Raw genomic sequence first — 18,194 nt, forward strand, 5'->3', positions numbered from 1 at the left:
TATGTATATCTTAAAATACTTAATTACGAGTAGCAGATGATGATCTAGTTCATGGTATGCTGAGGCATGAGAATGACCTATCTAGCCTGTGCAGGTAAGGTTGTATGGCCAGGTCAGGAGATCTCTGTTCTCTCAGAAATATTCAAAACAGTTCCAGTCCATCCTCTTTGACAGAAGACAAGTGATGTATGCTGGAGGGAAAAACAGATTGTAACAACCAGAGTGGCTATAGGAGGTCAGCCCAAGTGAGACTCTCTAGCCAAGCATTCTACCTCAGGCAGAGATGAGAAGTGTGCCAAAAGCAAAGAAAAAAGTTTTTTATTTTCCTGTATGAATTTGTTTACTTTGATAATCCATACTTGGAAAAGACTGGATTCTTGTTTGTCTCTTATTTGTTTTTTATAATATATCGACACACATCTTATTTTCACCATAACTGTCTTTCCCAGACTGAAGAATTCCACTCTTAAGTCACATCCGTTGCTTTTCTCTGTGCTTTTCCCAATTCTTCTATATCGTTTCTGAGTTGTAATCAGTGCATGCAATAGTCAAGACACCTATGCATCATGCATTTCCATGACAGCATAACAATGTTTTCTATTTGCTCTGTTCCTTATTGTTCCTTGCATTTGGTTCATTTTTTCATTGTTACAGAGCTTTGAGCTGATGTAATGAAAACCTTAAGACACCACTCCTGAGAAAGCATAGAGTCCATTGTTTTTCCTGTGAAATTCAGATTCTTTTTTCTATATGCATCACTCTATATCTATCTTCCTACATCTAATTTCATCTGCCATTTTATGGTACAATTTTTCAGTCTTTTTTTTTTTTTCTTCCCACTGAAATTACTCACAGTTGGCTCCTATCCTCACTATCCTGAATTAACCTTGTATCATGAAACTTCGTTCTTCATTTTCCCCGCCAACAGTGAATATATTTAAAAAAAAAAAAAAAAAAGGTACTAGTACAGAACCTGAAGTATTCTGTGCAGCTGCTCATTCCTTTTTTTTTTTTTTTTTTTTTTTCCTGCTTTTTGACTTTGAATTCATCCCTGAAAAACCTTCCCTTTTAATCTAGAGAAGAAGGAGGAACCTTCTTGAATGCCTTACATATTGACAGTTGTCTTCCTTTTCTATACATTAAATCATAACCAGATCTGGACATTCCCTTTTCCTGACTAACCCCAGTAAAAGCTTGTTTTGAAACCAATAGAATACAAGTATTTTCCTCTGATTATTTTCCTCTGTATTTTCCTCTACAAACAGCTGTCAATGAAAAGCATACAGCACACTGTAGATTAAGTTGCTCTTAAAATAACATTTATTTCTGAGATATTCAGCCATTTGCAAAGTCTGTATATGGTTGCTTGCATTATTCCCCTTTTACAATACTATTTAGGATTCCAGCCAGGAAGTAACAAGTGGAGTACATTTGCCTCAAGTTATTATATATCATAAAATATGCCAAAATGCTGACCAAAATGATATGTGTTCTACTTAATACATTATGTTTTGAGCTTAAAAGCAAAAAGATTTATTGATAAAATTAAGGTATCTTGCAAGTTTTGGAAGTTGAATTCCTTCTCATTCATTTATTCAGTTGTTTGTAGAGTCTTAATATTTACACCTCAAATTTTGCCATCATTTTACACTGCATTGATTCCAATGAGTATTGGACTGAATTCAGTGTGTGAATAAGACAAGAAATGCTATTCTTCTTAGAAAATGAACACCTCTGATATATGCTACTCAGTTTAAGGATGGCTGGGGAGAAGCGTATTTTAAACACCATTAACAAAAAAAAGTTCTTTGTTTTTGGTTATCTTTGAAGAGGTACAACCTTTTTTTTTTTTTTTTTGTGAGACTGATTTACGGTACTCCGAAAGCCATTATCTGTAACCCACTAGTAATTACTTTTGGATATTATGTGTATCCATCTTTTAATAAGAGTTGCTTTTGAAATCAGCTCCTCCTTAGACCTAGTCTAGGAATAAAACCATAATGCCAAGTTTATGATATCTTAGTGTGTTGCTATGGAAGTGATATTAGCAATATTAGAAATCCAGCGTTGTGGGCTGTGCAACAGTGGAATGTGATAGAAACTGAAAGCATTGATGTGACAGAAGAAGCAGCTTTCATTTCAACAGAAATATTTTGATTCTTTGGAAAACCATTGGAGAAAATGAAGACAGTGTATCGGAGTTAAGTAAGTATATTTGGATATTGCAGTTTATCTTCATGAGAATGTCTAGAACAGAAAAGCTAAGTCCTTAATTGTCAATGTTTTGAGAAAAATAAATGTTAAGTCTAGAATAACCACAGATTTTTCTTATTAAGACAATGATTTTATTTTCCATTTTTTTTCCTCTTTGCTATTGTGGTCATATGTTTTTGTTTTTGTTTTTTCTTTTATCTTTACTTTACATTTTGATTCTGTGATGAGAAACAGACCAAACAGAAAGCAGCAGCCTTTTTTAGCTTAGTTCCTTTAGTTTCTTTTTTAGCTGTGATTATTTCCTATATTAAGTATAACTGTCTCTGTCTTGGGCCCTTGCATACTAAGCCTGTTGATATTGAGTAATTATTGTGTAGCCCTATAATATATATTTATGTGCAGCTTAAGGTATAAGCTGATCAGTTGAGGTTTTTTACAATGTACTAAGATGCATGGAAAGATGAAGGACTGAGGAATGGATCAATAAAGTCATTACGAGATGGAAAATGCTATGAAAACATCACAGTGATGTACGATTAAAGAACAAAAATCATATACAATCACTAGTTCGAGCTTTTGACAGGAAACATGAGCCTAAAGGCATAAATGACTGTGAATGGCAAAATGCAGCTGCTGCCTTCATTTGAATAGCCTAAAGAAGACAGGAGAGCAATCAAAATGTTTCCTAGCAATAAGCAATCATTTCAGAGCTTTAGTTGACTTGAAAAGCAATAGCAAGTTAGACCCTGAAGAGTACTAGACAGGATCCTGTGATGTGTCATTGCCAACCCCTTTGGAGGAGATACTGTGAATAAAGGAATATTCATGAGAAAAGGAAAGTTCCATAGGGAATTAAGCAGCTGCAGAACCCCCAGTCTCTGCATGAAGGATCACACATGTTCCCATCTCTGCAGCTGCCCTTCAGCCTCTCTTCAGCTGCTGAAAAACCCATCTTTGCTTCCCTCTTTCTGATCCTAATGAATGCTCCACAACAGTAACTCAGGACTGTTTGCATGTTCTGCAGCAATTGGATGCAGTGCTAGTAATATCCATTCTCGTGTACACTATGGTTTTACATTTACTAGTATTTGTTTGTTTGTTTGTTTTTCTTTTCACCAAAAACTAGTGAGAACATATTAGTTGCCCTAAAAATATGCTGGAGCTGTATAACTATGCACAATAACTATCACAAATAAGTTCATGTTGTTAGTACAGTTTAAGTACTACAGTGGTTTCAGGAGGAAAGAGATTCTAAGGGAGACACTGGCATATACTGCCCAGTATATTTTGCAGACATGTCCACAGCTATCTTTAATCTTACTGACATCAAACAAAACATTTTTGAGAGCAGGTGAAGAGGTAAGTAGCTGTAAAATATAAAAATAAACTATCTGTATCATCAGAGGATGATATTTTTGTTGACCTAGCTCCAGATTTTCCTGCTTTACATAGCTCCGTTTCTCTTCATTCACCTTCTTCTCTTTTATTGCATTCCATTATTGCCAGAAACAAATGAAATCCAAAAATTCTGTAGAGAAAAACAAGTTAAGCACCCCAACCTGTTTTCAGCAGCATGAGCTGCTGCTCCACTAAATCCAATATGTATGTGCACAGGCCTCAAGCATAGCCTTGCCCCAGTGACTGTTGGGGATGCAGACTTACTGCTTACAACAAATCATTGTAAGTCAATCAGAGCTCTGGATACCCTGGTGTTTTGGCACGTTTTGTTTGTAAGAATGGCATTTCCGAATGTTAGAAAGCTTTGGGAAAGTTTCATTTTGTTATTGCCTGTGTTAGACTTACTTTTGACTGCTGTCATCTTGACATAATTCTTAAAAAATCCTAAGCAAGTCACAGTAAAATAATTTGGTTGGTAGTGTACAGATGAAGAATTTCTGTTGTTACTGTTGTTAATGGAGGTGTAGCACTATTATATAGCTTTGCTTACACCAGGAAAAAATGTAAAACAAGTGCTGTATTAACCTGTGAAAGTTTAAAACACGCCTGTGTGACCATTCAGATGTTTCCTGTTGCCTACAAATGATTTCTCTACTAAGGTGAAGCAAAAAATATATCCTAAGTACTTCTGTTGTCCAATGAGAATAAATAGATTATTATTTTCAAGCCTTCTTGAGGGGCCTGGTCACCAGTCATATGGCATCATTATTTCTTCCCTTACAAAGCTTTTTGTAATGGTTAATGGAGTGTTCTACTTAAAAGTTCTTGAGCCGTTATGACCAAGAGCTGTTTCAGGTAATGTGTCATTCTCAGAGTAAAGAGCTTTTCACAAGCATAGAGATGGAAAAGGCATCCAGAGCCTTTTCTACATATAGGAAATAACACAAATTCGAGTTTTTCTGAATTGGCTTAAACTGAATTGCAGTCTGGTTCATAAAGTAAGCCTTACTTTTAGTTAAGTAAATGTCCTTGCAGTCTTTTCCACTGTTTTTCTATGTCAATTTAAATAAACCCATAAACTGATCATATCCTTGATTGAAAGTTAAGACACAAATTTAAGAACAGGTTGTTTTTGTTATCGTTGGTTTTCAGAAGACAGAAAAATCTACTATATGTAGGTATCTGAGTAAAAACGGCTTCTGTTCTGGTAGCTGCAGTAAGAAAAAATCAGTGTTAGCTTTCAAACTGATACTGATATTCAGTGGCATGTTTTTGCTGTACAATTACGTGGACTCTTTACTTGAGTTATAACTCATCCTAACCAAGTTATCCACACAAAAGAGCTGGGCTTCAGTTTGCTCACTTAATTTAATGGGAATACAGGCAGTTGTCCAAGTGCTGCCTTGCAGCTGAAACCTACTGGTGAGGATTTGGACAATGTCAATAAGCCATGGATAGTCACCCAGTCTTAGTGCAGATGTCAAATTTAGTCAGTCACCTGTAGTAACTGTGCAGTGAGCACCCAAAGTGTACCTTGCAGATCAGCATTATGTAACATTGAAGCTTATTGGTCCACATGGTCCTGTAAAAAGGTGAGGCTGGAAGATAATGAAAAGAACACTGCTGGGGGACTAAATAAACCAGCCAGTGTGGGTTTATTGCTAAGTAGCGTTTAGAACTGTTTATCATTTAAAAACTTAATGAAATTTCTATAAATAAAATCTGAGTTTTGCTCAGTGTATGGACTATTCCTACAATACAGAGGAATTCATAGTTGAAATTTACCTGAAGATGAAAGCCTCAGTAAATGTGTACTGCTAATAAACAGGTAATGTGTAGTTTGGGAAGAAATGCAAAATAATGGAGAAAAATGATTGCTAGTGTCTCCTAATAAAAACTAATTTTGCATAGGGTATGAAGTAGGTGATGGAAATGTCTTTAGAATTTGAATATGGAAAAAAATATTTATATCTTCAGATGAAGATAAATCATGTTCCTGCTTAGTTGATGCCTTGTTTTATGAATAATGTATTTTAAACTGTAAATGTAGCGTGTTAACTGATAACTATCAAAATTGGAATCATGGGATAATAGCACTAAGATCAGGTAATGGTAATCAGTTGGTTTTTGACAATTCATTGCTTTGTAGACAGAGCCAGAACAGATACCAACTGATTAACAAAAACTTTGGAGATAATTGGTCCAAATAAAAAAAGCTTGAAGGAATATGGAAATTATCATCGTCGCTGATATTAAGTTTTTGCATACAACCAAACTTCTGGAAAAGAGTTTGAAGAGGAGATAACCTATAGATGCTTAGCAGAATCTTTATTGGAATACATAAATTAGGAAATAAATTTTCACTTGTCTAAAGTTCATCCTAGTGCAGGCTTACAGTGCTTATTTTAAGTAAAATTAAAAAAAAAAAAAAATTACTTCCACTGAAATATTTCCTTATTGGTTGTATGCTAGCTAGGAACAAAAGAGATTTACAGAAATACCTTTGCATACCCACATGATGTACTGTACGCATAACTGAAGTGTGAAAATCAGTGCTTTTCTACGTTGAATGAAAAAGTTTGAGAAAAGGCATAGCTTAATGGGCTCAGAAATGTTAAAAACATAAACCAGTTTACATAGTGGAAAAATCACATAATAAGCCTGGGTGTGAAGTAGATGAAATGTCATGAAATAAGTCTCTGTGCAATGGATGCTGTTGTCAGAGCAACCACACTGTGGAATTGCTCTGATTAGATTCAGAGTGGTTTAGTTTAACCCTCATGTTGCTAGTTTTTTCTCTTACGTTCTCTACAGTAACTGGCTCATTTCTTAATTTGAGCACTGAATATATTTTATGAAGCTAGTTGGCAAACAATACTCGAAGTGTTGAGAGACTGAAGCAAAATTTGTCTACTCTCAATTTAACGTGAACTTTATTGTAGCTTGAAATTAATCTTGAATTCAGTGGCAGTTCAACAGCTGACTTCCTTATATGACCTTGATTTGACTTTAATGAACTCATGAAATTCTCTATCTGTAAACTTGATGTCATTATTTTTTTCAGCAAAATGGATGCTGTGAGATTGCATTCATTGGCATTTTTTGCTTCTAAGGAGCATGAGGGCCTTGATACAAGAAAGTCTGTAAACAGGCATAGCAGATAAAATCTTGATGAGTATTGCCAGGGAGACATCACAGGCCAAATTGCTTAGTTAGATTTTGGATATGCACTAAATTGCAAGTCATGCCTTGACAGAATTATTTTAAGACTTCTTTTAAAAGGAATTTCTTTGTGAAGAATGATAGTCAAAATATAGAGAATCATCTTCTGTGTTGGTGTTAGAAAGCTTTCTTATTCTTGATAAGGTTTTCTTTGGAGGTTGTAAGGAGTCCAGAAAGGCAAATTCTAATGGATATTCAATGCTGATACTTTCGTAGTGTCCTGTAAGAGGATAATTATTATTTTCAGTTTAGCTCTCATGGTTGTCATTGTTCTTTTTTTTTGATTGTACTTTAAAAATGAAATAACTTTTCATTTAAATTACTTCGTATAGTTGTGACCTCATTTTCAAGTTATATTTTATGCATATATATTAAGTACATATATTTGATTTTAACTATCTACTAATTTAACTATATAATAATTGCATGGAAATGCAAATGTGTTAATTGCTTGCACAATGTTTGTACCAAAACACAGTCTTGAAAAGGTCAAGCTTATTCTGTCAAACCAAAAGTTAAAGCATGTTATTGAGGGCATTATCCAAACATTTCTTAACACAGACGAGAATGGGGCATCAACCACCTCTCCAGGAAATCTGTTCCAGTGTTTGACCACCTTCACGGAACAGAAATTTTTTTTCAGGCTGGACGCGGTCCAGTCTGAACCTTTCCTGGCACAGCTTTGTGCCATTCCCCTGCATCCTGTCATTGGTTCTCAGTTCACCAGCTCCCTCCCTGCATTCCTTCCTCAGGAAGTTGTAGGGAGCAACGAGGTCACATCTCAGTCTCCTTTTCTCCAAACCAGACAACTCAAGTGTCCTCAGACTGTCTTCATGCTTTCCAGGCATTTTGCCAGCTTATGTCCCTCCCCTGGATACATTCAAAGACCTTAACATCATTTTAAGTTGGGGAACCCAGAACTGTACAAAATCTGTAAGGTGAGGCTGCACCAATGCTACATATAATGGGAGAACCACCCCTTTTGACCAGTAGGTCAAAACTATGCACCTGTATTAGCTAGTGACTATGCACCCCAAAATGCAATTATTGTATTATGTTAGATTAGATTAGATTAATTTAAACCATTTTGATTCAACACAGAAGTTATACAGGTAACAGGAGAAGGAAGGTCTGTTTGAAGACATGCTTCTCCGTTTTTTACTCTGTCTATAGTCTGTTAACAGACTTACGGTATAACTCATGAATTACTCTTCATTTCAAGGTGTTTTTATGTTAAAGCTACTTAATTCTGAATAGAAGGTTTTTTTCATTTTTATTGACATTTTTAGTGGTTAGGTGGTGGAGGGTTTTTGTTTGTTTGTTTTTAGTTGTTGTTTTTTTGCTAGTTAACATATACCTTTGGACGCTGCAATTTAACACATTAATTTAAGTGAAGTTTTGACTGAGGTTTGAAGTTGATCAGTATTCTCATAGGAATCTCTTTAAATTTAAGAGTTCGTAACTGCTATACTGTTTCTATGGTTGCTAGTAAACTACTGGTATGCTAGTAAAATGGTGTAGCATATGGCAATTTCTACCAGTATTTACTATTTCCTGTACATATATTTCAAAACTGTAACTTTTTCAAGTCAACTAGAATTGGTTTACGTCATGAGCAGATGTCTTTTTATCAATCTAGAGGAAAATATGAAGCTATTTAGGTTAATTTGTGTGGGTTTGACCTTGGCTTAAATAGGAAACTTATATTCATTATATTTAGGAAAGGTAATAAATTGATTGGAAGGCTTAGACTGTATCATTTATCTTATATTATGACTTTAACAGTTAGGCTATGATTCTCATCAAAAAATGTCACTTTGGATTTTAAATCTATTTTTATCACCTAGAACATCTCATCTGTCAATATTTGATTAGAGGTCCTTGCTGCTTGAGACAGCTTTTCTCTGTCTGATAGATAATCTGAGGCTCTGAGACCATCGATTGATGCTTCATCTCTAGGAGGGGAAAAAAAAAAGCTAGAAGATAATTTTTGATTACACTTCAACCTGTGACTTCTGCCTTGTGCCCAATAGAAAGTCAGAATCATCTGGTCTTATCACAGCAAAGACAGACTACTCCTGTATTGATTTAGACAGAGAAGTTCAAATAGGTTCCAGCCTGATTATTTTTTCATAACATCTCATCTAAGGTTAAAGGAAACTATCCTTTCTTTTTTTTTTTTTTTCTCCTTTTCAGCCTCACCACTCACTGATATAACTCAGCCATTTAATAGGCTTGTGTAGAGTGCTACACAACCTATTGGAAGCTTTCTGTTCAAGCACTGTCTTTGAGGTGATTACTTCTTTACAATAAAAAAACTGTCCTGAAGAAGAAGAAAAAAATTGACTAAAATTTCAGTATAAGTCATATGTAAAATCAGAACTCAGGGATTAGTTGATTGGAGACCCTGTAAGGTCTTTTAGGCCTACCTGCTGTAGTGGCAAGTGCTTGTCTAATCTATTCATAAACACGTTTTTGTTTTTTTTTTTCTTTTTCACTTTTGTTTGTTTGTTTGTTTGTTTTGAGGAGATTGAAGGACATTTCTTGATACTTTGGGGGAAAAACAAGTAATATTTTCATTTAATAAAAATATTAGTTTTATATAATTTCATCTAAAATCTAATATTTTCATATGTTCAGTTTATTTCACAAATCTGTTATAGATATTAAGTACCACAAGCATATTTTCCCCACAGACCAATTTTGGGTGCTGAAAATTGGGCATTTATTTAGGTACGTACCATGAATATAGGGGTAGATTTCCGCCTTCAGTTATCCAAGTAATTTTTCTCTAAATCCATACCTTACAGGTATTATTTACTTTTTCTTGTAGAATAATTTGTGAGTTCTTCCTTCTACTGATGTATTTGGATCCTGGAGAATGTAAATTCATGGGCTAAGAACAGACACATATTAGCTGATTATACAAAAGCTGTTGTGCATATTTTGTATTTATATTAATATGTATTGTGTTGAAATTTGACAATATGCTAGATTTGAAGTTAGATTTTATGTCAGAGAGGTGCTCATGAAAAGCTAAACGGAAGTGAAATAAGTATGCTTGGGAATATTTACCATAGAAGAAAAAGAGTAAAACTTTGTCTGGTGCAAAAATGAGAAGTATTATTATTAGCCAATGCAATAGCCATTACAGACACATAAAATCAAACTTATTCATACGAAGCATACTTGAAAATTCAGGTTGGAAATTAGGAGAAATTTCTCTGTTAGGCATTGGAACAGGTTGCCTAGGGAGGTAGAGTCACCATCCCTGGGGGTGTTCTAGGAAAGCTTGGCTGCGGTACGTAGGGATGTGGTGTAGTGGGTGATATTGGTGGTAAGGGGGATGGTTAGACTGGATGATCTTGGAGGTTTCTTCCAACCTTTATGATTCCATGATTGTATCAAACAAGTACAGCCAATAAAAATTTGCCAGAAAATTGTGACTAAGAACACAGCCATATAAATGTTCACATTAACAGCTAAAAATTTGAATACAATATGTCGATAGCAAAGCCAACATAAGACTCAAATAGATACGTATTTTAAGTTGTAAATTAAATTTTAAAAATTAATTTTTAAATTTAGCTGTAAAGATGGAGAAATGATAAGTAGCCTTAGTACAAATTAAGTGTCCCAATGAGTGTATATCAGAAATGCTAATAATTAATAGATGATTAATTTCTAATTAGTCTCTCCGTTGGGTTTACGAACTAATGACCTGATTTAGTTTTGACCTGTGACTTTGTCAATTATGTATTTTCCTTTTTTATCTCCATTTTTTAAAATAAATTCACAGTATGAGCAGAGTTTGTTGTTTGCACACATACCAGAAATGCAATCACCTGCCTTGACTGGACAGTTTCTTTCTTGTGAAAAGCTATATTGTATCTACTTCAAAAAATACAAGATTTCCTTGCTGATTTAAGTTTAAATTCACCTGCTCTGTCAAAAGCATTGGAAAATAATTAATAACATACATTTGTTGACAAGAATGAGAAACAATTGTTGGCTTTAATCAAACTTCATGTTGAATCTGGGGATTTTTGAAGCATGAAGCTCAAAGCAGTTAGTAAGAAAAATAATCCTACTCAGATTCATGCAGACCCAAAAGTTGTCAGCTGACGAATATCAGGTACTTTCACTGTTAGCACAGTAATGCTGAGTTGTAAAATAACTTTCATTAAAAGTCGTTATTTCCCAGCTCCTTGAAGAAGAGGTTGTTGGGTATCATGATGGCAGTTATGCATTTAAGTGTAGCAGCAAGAGAAGGTAAAAGCAACAGGAGAAATAAAATTAAAAGAACTTGGCTTTTGAAGATAAGCAAAGATGTTTATTGTGACAGATATGCACTAAACCTTTTCTGAGCTGAGATTTAAAAGATGAGCAGAATTACTATGAAAGAAAAAAATATATTTAATTCACTTTTGTTATTGCAGGAATTAAAAACATTTTAAGTGACATTTAATGTGCTGTGTATTTGATTTCTAGCTTAAACAATAAACAATATTAGTTAACAAACAGATTTCCCATTTTTAACTGATACATGAGTTATGTATACTATATTAAAATATGAATGACAAAGCAGCAGTTAAATAAAGATCAAAGATCTTCCAGCTGTTATGGTCTGTGGAACAGGTAGAAGAATAAAAGTCAGTTCTCTTTCTATGTACTAGGCAATCCTGTCCTAGAAGAGATAATTGGACTAGGGTGCTTTTTTTTTGTCCTTCTGTTTTTCATTAGTATGTCAAATACATCAGTCATGAACTTTATGCTAAATGCAAGGAAATATTATCTAGATTGTTAATCATTCAAGCTACCTTCATATTGTTATATATGGAGTGGTAATTCATGTCGAGAAAATGGTTGATATTAATAAAGAAGGGGGAGATTTGGGAATGTGACCATGGGGGTTGGAAAGCCCCATGGTTGAGATAACATTAGATTCCTAATGACGAGGCCATCAGGAATATAAAAGAGTTTAGAGGGAACAAAGAAGGGTGATTCAGGAGACTCCATGCAGTCTCCAGTTTCTTGTTCTCCAGCTGTTAAGGCATGTTTCTGGGTGTTTGCTGTTGTTGTTACATTCAAAGTTGTTTGACCAATGAAAAGTTGTTTTGAAAAGAACTGCTGTGGAGAGAAGGGTATAAGAGGGGAGCCTGCCCTCAAGATAAAAAAGGCAACACGATGAAGTTGCATCAATAAAGAAGCAGGAAAAAGAAGTGAAGAGGAACAGGCTGGCAGGATGGAGACCAGGACGGGAGCAGGAACATTGATTGCCTCATGAAGATAGGTTCAGCCAGACTCAGCAAATGGCTCAGAGAAGCTCGTACAGAAAGTCACTGGAAATGGGCGCACTGGAGCTGGAGAGAAGCTCGAGCTGAGAGAAGCGGAGCCGCGCACACAACTGCCTCTCGCTAATAAGCAGTTGCGCGTATATGTCCTTAGGAACAAAGACTGTCCTGGTAACCTTACAGCTCATTCTCCTTATTAACAATTGGACAGTTTATGAGCCTGAAATATGGGACCAAACTGAGGTCAAGGTGTGGGACTCTCCAACTAAAAATGGCGGGGTTGCAGTGGGATTGCTCGGCACCTGGCGAGCAGTCTCTGAAGCCTTGAAGAGCCCTGTGGAGTCAGTCACAGACGTGTGGCTTACCAGATAGTGAGGGAGCTGTGGGCTCCTTTACTGATCCAACTGTTAGGCCCCCTGTTGACCTGAACGTGCCTTTTGACCCATTGGCCTTGAAAAGGAGATGGATATGCTTTTCTTTGATCTGGGAAGAATGGGATACATAAGGCCTGAAGACCGAGTTGCTTGACAACTTAAAGTGAGACATATTTTTCAAAAGGAATGGAAAATGGAGACTGTTAAGTCATGGAACTGAAAGGATTGTTTGTTACCTTTCCTGATTGTACATATGTATAGGCATACTCGGGTTTAGTATGTAAAGCAATGTTCTGTATATTTAGAATGCTTGATGTTTGTGTGTGCGTGTTGGTGGAGTGTAGACTCCCCGCACACCCAGCGCCTTTTATACCTTTTAGAAATATTTGTTTTATAAATATTACAAAATTCAGATTGAGTTGAGACCTCATTTATAACAATATCACAAGGCCCGTGGCATGTTTTTGCTTTTCCTGAATATATTATATTGCATTTGGATTATGGATTTCTTTTTTCATTTGTGTACTTCCAGTTACGTTGTATCAACCGAAGTCTTCTGATGATTTCCTGTGGAATACGTTTTCAGACTGCCTTGCAAGATGAGGAGGCGATGTTACAAGGGTAGTAAACTGGCACACATGGAGATTGAGGTCAAAATACCACTCACTTTGCTTGACAAAAGGAGCTACAAGGGACCTGACTGCCACACTATTTAGCATTACAATTAAGCCAATGGTATAGTAGTTTAAAGCAAAGCTCCTGCTAACTTTTGTTGCAGATGTTGCTATTCACTGTGTCCGTATATCAGGATCATAGGGCAGAAATCAAGAGTTCACTAATTAGATGTGCATATGTAATGACTATCTATGAAAAGTCTATTTTGAATTTCTTGTTCATTAGCACATTAAGAATTCAATAGCTAAGAAAAGAATACGATTTAAGATTTCATTCAGCTGCTTTGGATCTTACATGGCTGTCGCATTCTGCCAGGAGAATACCTGATGGCCTCAGTCTGAAGCATTCTTAGTGCAAATGAAATTTATTAGTTACAGTAAAATTGTCTTTTCTAAGCACAGAAAAATTATATTTTCAAAACAGATCGTTTGGACAGACTTCCACAGGCATGACTAGCACATGATTTTTTATGAGAACACCCCCTGCTATATTCTAGCTGCCTGCCTGAAAGCACCGAATTTCTATAGTTATCAAAGTAACAGTTGATAAGTATCAATTGTCAATAAGAATTTGTGTGTTCAAGAAGAGAGCTGTCATTATATGGTAGCTACTTACAGCTAACTAGGTAGGAAATTTATTAATTTCACTGTTCTTGTTTGTAAAGATATGTTGAAAGAAAGCTAAAAGGCTTTTGTATCAACAAAGAAAGCTGGTTTAATTTAAAGGTGAAATAGTATGTCAGTTGTATGACAGACTGATAGAAGAGCCAAACTTCAAGGAAATGTCTAGCAGGTATGCATATATAGCCTTAGATTCCAGGAAGCAGCAACAACTAGGAATCCAGTACTTTGATGATTATATTAGTCCAGCTTTTAAGAAATCATATTCTGATGCTGTTATGCTTTTGGAAGAGTCTTTCATAACCTAATGTATTTTTTTGTTTTGTTTTGTTTTGTTTTCCTATCATGACAAATATATCCCTTAGAACTTTCCAGAGAAGTGGAAATTTTTCTTTAATCATGCTCTGAACTTTAGTAAATATTTTTTATAGAATGGTCAAGAAATCCAAGGTAAGTTTATGATAATTTTTTAAATTTTGCTGTGTGTCATTCTGTACTTAATACATACTGCTTTTGTTTTGCACAGTAAATTACCGTGTAGCCTAGTAAAACTCCAGAACCTTTTCTTTGCATTGCTCATAGTACTGTCATCTGCTGTTTGTATGTTTCCCCAGACTCAAAGGCTGCCTTTCTTTTCTAATAGGACTTACAAGATATCCCCTTACCTGTGTCTATTTGGGAAAAAAAAAAGAACAGTCTATTTGGGAAAACTTGGAAATTTGTGCCTTTCTAGAAATACCTTGCTGACTCGTGGAAAGTTGACTCCACAATCAGTAAGACTGTAAAGTAGGTATGTTTATTCAGCGCTGGGAAGCATGGAGGGTAGTCCCACCAAAGTTGCGTGCACCTAATGCAGCAACTTGCCATGGTTATATGCAGTAAAGAGTTACATATGCGTGAAGTTTCCCAATACGCCTATACATATGCATAACCTGTCCCCGCTTAGTATTAAAATTAGCTACAAGAAGTCATTTCCATAAATTCCTCTTGTCTGCACTTGCGCGGTGCCTTGTGGTGGTGGGCACTGAGGGTTGTGGGGATGAAGTAAGATGTCTTCATCAGGGTTGAACTTTTCACCTCATCTCTTTGCGCATGCTCTCTGAGGCCTTGGTCACAATCTGGGCCATAAGGTTGTTTTAATCTGGTTTTGGGGGTCTGAGGGGCTCCTGTTATCTCGAGGCCTTGTATGTTTAACATTCCTTATCTTGTCCCTTTGTAAATAGTCCTCCTTATCTCTGACCCCTTGGTTAAAGTCTGAACCATGAGGTTGTTTTAATCTGGTTCTTGGGGTCCGAGGGTCTCCTGTTATCTGGAGGCCTAAGTGCAGCACAGGCACAGTACATCGCAAATATAGCACCTATTCATTCTTAATCAATCGCTCTCTAATTTGTAATCCCAATGATTCATTGTTATGGTTACTTGAAAACTGAAAAGTACAATTAAAGGTGTTCAAGACTTTCCCTGGTCTGCCAAAAACTAGAAAATATGAAATGATACCAAACATCAAGAAGCTGAAATATGGGTACAGAAACAAAGTAAATATCAGTAGAATTTCACTTCTTCATCTTTATTTAAATATTTAGAATGAATATTTAAATACATAGAATTTACTTATTTGTCTTTATTTAAAATAATAAATTCCCTCATTAAAAAAAAATAAATGAAAGCATTAATTGATACACAGAAGATTCTGGTCTCTTAAGCAAGTGCTCATTCGCTCTCTCTCTCCTTTTTCTTTTTTTTTTTTTTTTTTCTCTTTTTTGAATATCTGGCAGAATGTGAGTAAATGATAAAGAAGACAAATCAGGATAGCTAGGCTTTAGTCATTCCCCATTCCCTGGTGTATATGGGCTGCGTTTCCCAAGGATTCAAGTTCAGCTCCCACATTTATGAATGAGAATGTTATTTCAGACATCTTGTGAAGAACTAATCTAGATGTATCATTTCAAAAGGAGAAATGCATTGAAACAGATTACTCTGTAGGTTGCACTGTAGATGCATATATATATCACTTCAGTCTTATTTGAATGTACAGATTCATACATAGTTTTCTGCTGAATTTTGTAGTGAACTTCATGCAGTCGTGAGTAGTCATGTACCTCTTGAGATAATTTGATGTTTCAATGGAAATGCAAATGAAAGCTGTTTGGAAAACACAGTGTTAATACTTTTATCTTGCTTTAGGGAAAAACATTTTTGTGATGCATTTCTGCATGGCTAACACCAAAAAGAAGCATATGAATTTTCTTTTTCAAACAAAACGGGAAAACTACACAGAAAAAGAAAAAGTCATTTAGTCAAAAGCACTTCCAAAACTTTGAGATACAACAATGGTTTTACAGTTAAGTGGTTTTATAGTTTCATGTACAAAGGAATATATTTTTTTTCCCTGATTAATTTAATCAAATCTCATTTCTGGTGTTTACTCTAAACACCATTTCTGGTGGTCACTCTAAATTTGACCAAGTATTCTTTAGAGTATACAGTTGTCAGCTAAAGACAAAAAAAATTTGAATACTCAAAACGTAGTCATCTCCCATTCTTTATTTGAAGCAGTGGTTTTCTCCACTTGCATATCTCTTGACGAATCAAATTCAAGCCTTTTGTCACATTGTCTAATAAAGAGTGTTGTCTTACATATCAAAACTAGTAACTACCTCTTTTTCTTTATATTCTCTTGCTTCATGTAATTGATATATAACATTACTGATTTGTTTTTCATTGCTACTAATGTTTCCTGTAACATGCAGAGTCATTCTATTGTGTCATCTTACTACAAAGTCTTTCTAAAAATACCTGCTTCAAGAAAACACCTTAGTCCTTTTCCCTTTCTTTTCCTTTTTTTTTTTTTATTCCCCCCCCCCCCCCCCCCCCCCCCCCCCGAACTCCCAGTTCTTATATTTCTGCAGCAAAAGTTTCTGAAAGCATGTACAGAATATTATTTCTTATTAGCGGTGATATTTGTAAGTTAACATGCTAAAATGACGAGTAAGTGATGTGACAAAAGACTGGCTGAACTGGTAACATGGGTTCAGATTCTTTGACCCTGTTTTGGTTGTTTTTCCTGACCTGCTACATTAGTTTTACAGCTTCAGCTGTTTTAGATGTAATGATTTACAAAACATAGAACATCAGCTGCCAAAAAAATGTCAGAGAGAAATAACTAATGTCCCTTTTTAGTAGTGAGGCCTTTGAGTAGTGAGGCTTTTTTTTTTTCTTTTACTTTACTCTTTCAGGCATGAGTTACTTTACGGTATATTAAGTGAATACTTGTTGGTCCCTAGATTTTCATCAGTAATGAAGACTAAGAGTAAAAGGCCCTGATCTGAAAGAAAACCTAAATGATTCTTCCTAGCAAAAGAGATACTAAAGGAAACAGGGGAGATCTAATAAACGAAATCTCTCCCATCTTCACCCTTGGAACACCTCCTCTTAGATATGATGTGCTCCACACAGCATCAGTATTCATGACAGGGATAACTGAATTATTACCACTGAAAAATGAATTATTCCATAGCATAGATTTTGTGTGTGTGTGTGTTTTCCTATTGTGATCTTTTAAAAGAAAAAAAAGGATAAAATATTCTTGCAGTGCTGCACAATGTTATAATTGCTTCCTACTTTTGATGGATAAATTACTGTAAATGTTTATATGGTGAAACAACTGTATTATCCATTATTTCATTGTCTTCTAGATTACACTAAGGAGTTTCATTCCTGTGTAATAGCCTGTACATATTATAACATGAAATTGAGGGGAGCAAAACTACAGTTGGGATGAACTAGCTGATACAACTTTTTTAATTTTAACCATGGAGATTTCTTGAGGAGTGGTGATAAAACATTTGGAAGGAAAAAGGTGTTTTTCCATTTTGCTTGAAATAAGGTTATTGTATTAAACATCAAATTTGCAGAAGTGATTTTAATGTGCATCAAAATTTGTGATTTTCCTTTCTCATGGTACTGTAAGTACTGATGTTAGCTTTAATCTTGAAAATTCAGCTGTCCAAGTTGGTTGTTGAATAAACACCAAAACTTTCAGTTAAAACATTTGTGCGGGTTTGTTTCACAATTAGTCTGTTACTCTGCATTTTTTAGGAATTTTATTCCATCACTCTCAGTGAGATTGCTCAGTCCCAGCTAGGCTAGTTCTTTCATACTTCATGAAGATCTGACTTATATGAGGCACAGACCTATGCTGTTCTGTGTGTTTGTGTATGTTTGTATGCTTTATTTATATTTATACCTTTTCCCCCCTTAGAGGTCAAATTGCTTCTAAGAGAGAAACAAAGCAAGCAGGGCTACACTGTTCACTTCCATCAGGAATACTTCTGGAAGACTGGCAAATGGGAAGTGGAGATGACCACACTGTCAGCTCTGCTGTAAGAGTTACCAGG

General features: G+C 35.4%; 1 long non-coding RNA gene across 3 annotated transcripts in view; it reads left to right on the forward strand.

Annotated features, from left to right (window-relative positions):
- Positions 1 to 1,996: 1,996 nt before the first annotated feature.
- LOC137856167 (uncharacterized) overlaps positions 1,997 to 18,194 on the forward strand; it is an 82,076-nt gene continuing 65,878 nt past the window's right edge. The window contains exons 1-2 of one of the 3 annotated variants that reach the window (XR_011096248.1): positions 1,997 to 2,205; positions 18,059 to 18,193. This is a non-coding gene — a long non-coding RNA (uncharacterized lncRNA). The remainder of the gene's footprint in view (positions 2,206 to 18,058; position 18,194) is intronic. The other 2 variants (XR_011096247.1, XR_011096245.1) reach the window with 2 other exon arrangements.

This window comes from Anas acuta, chromosome 4, assembly GCF_963932015.1.
Source record: "Anas acuta chromosome 4, bAnaAcu1.1, whole genome shotgun sequence".
Lineage (NCBI taxonomy): Eukaryota > Metazoa > Chordata > Aves > Anseriformes > Anatidae > Anas > Anas acuta.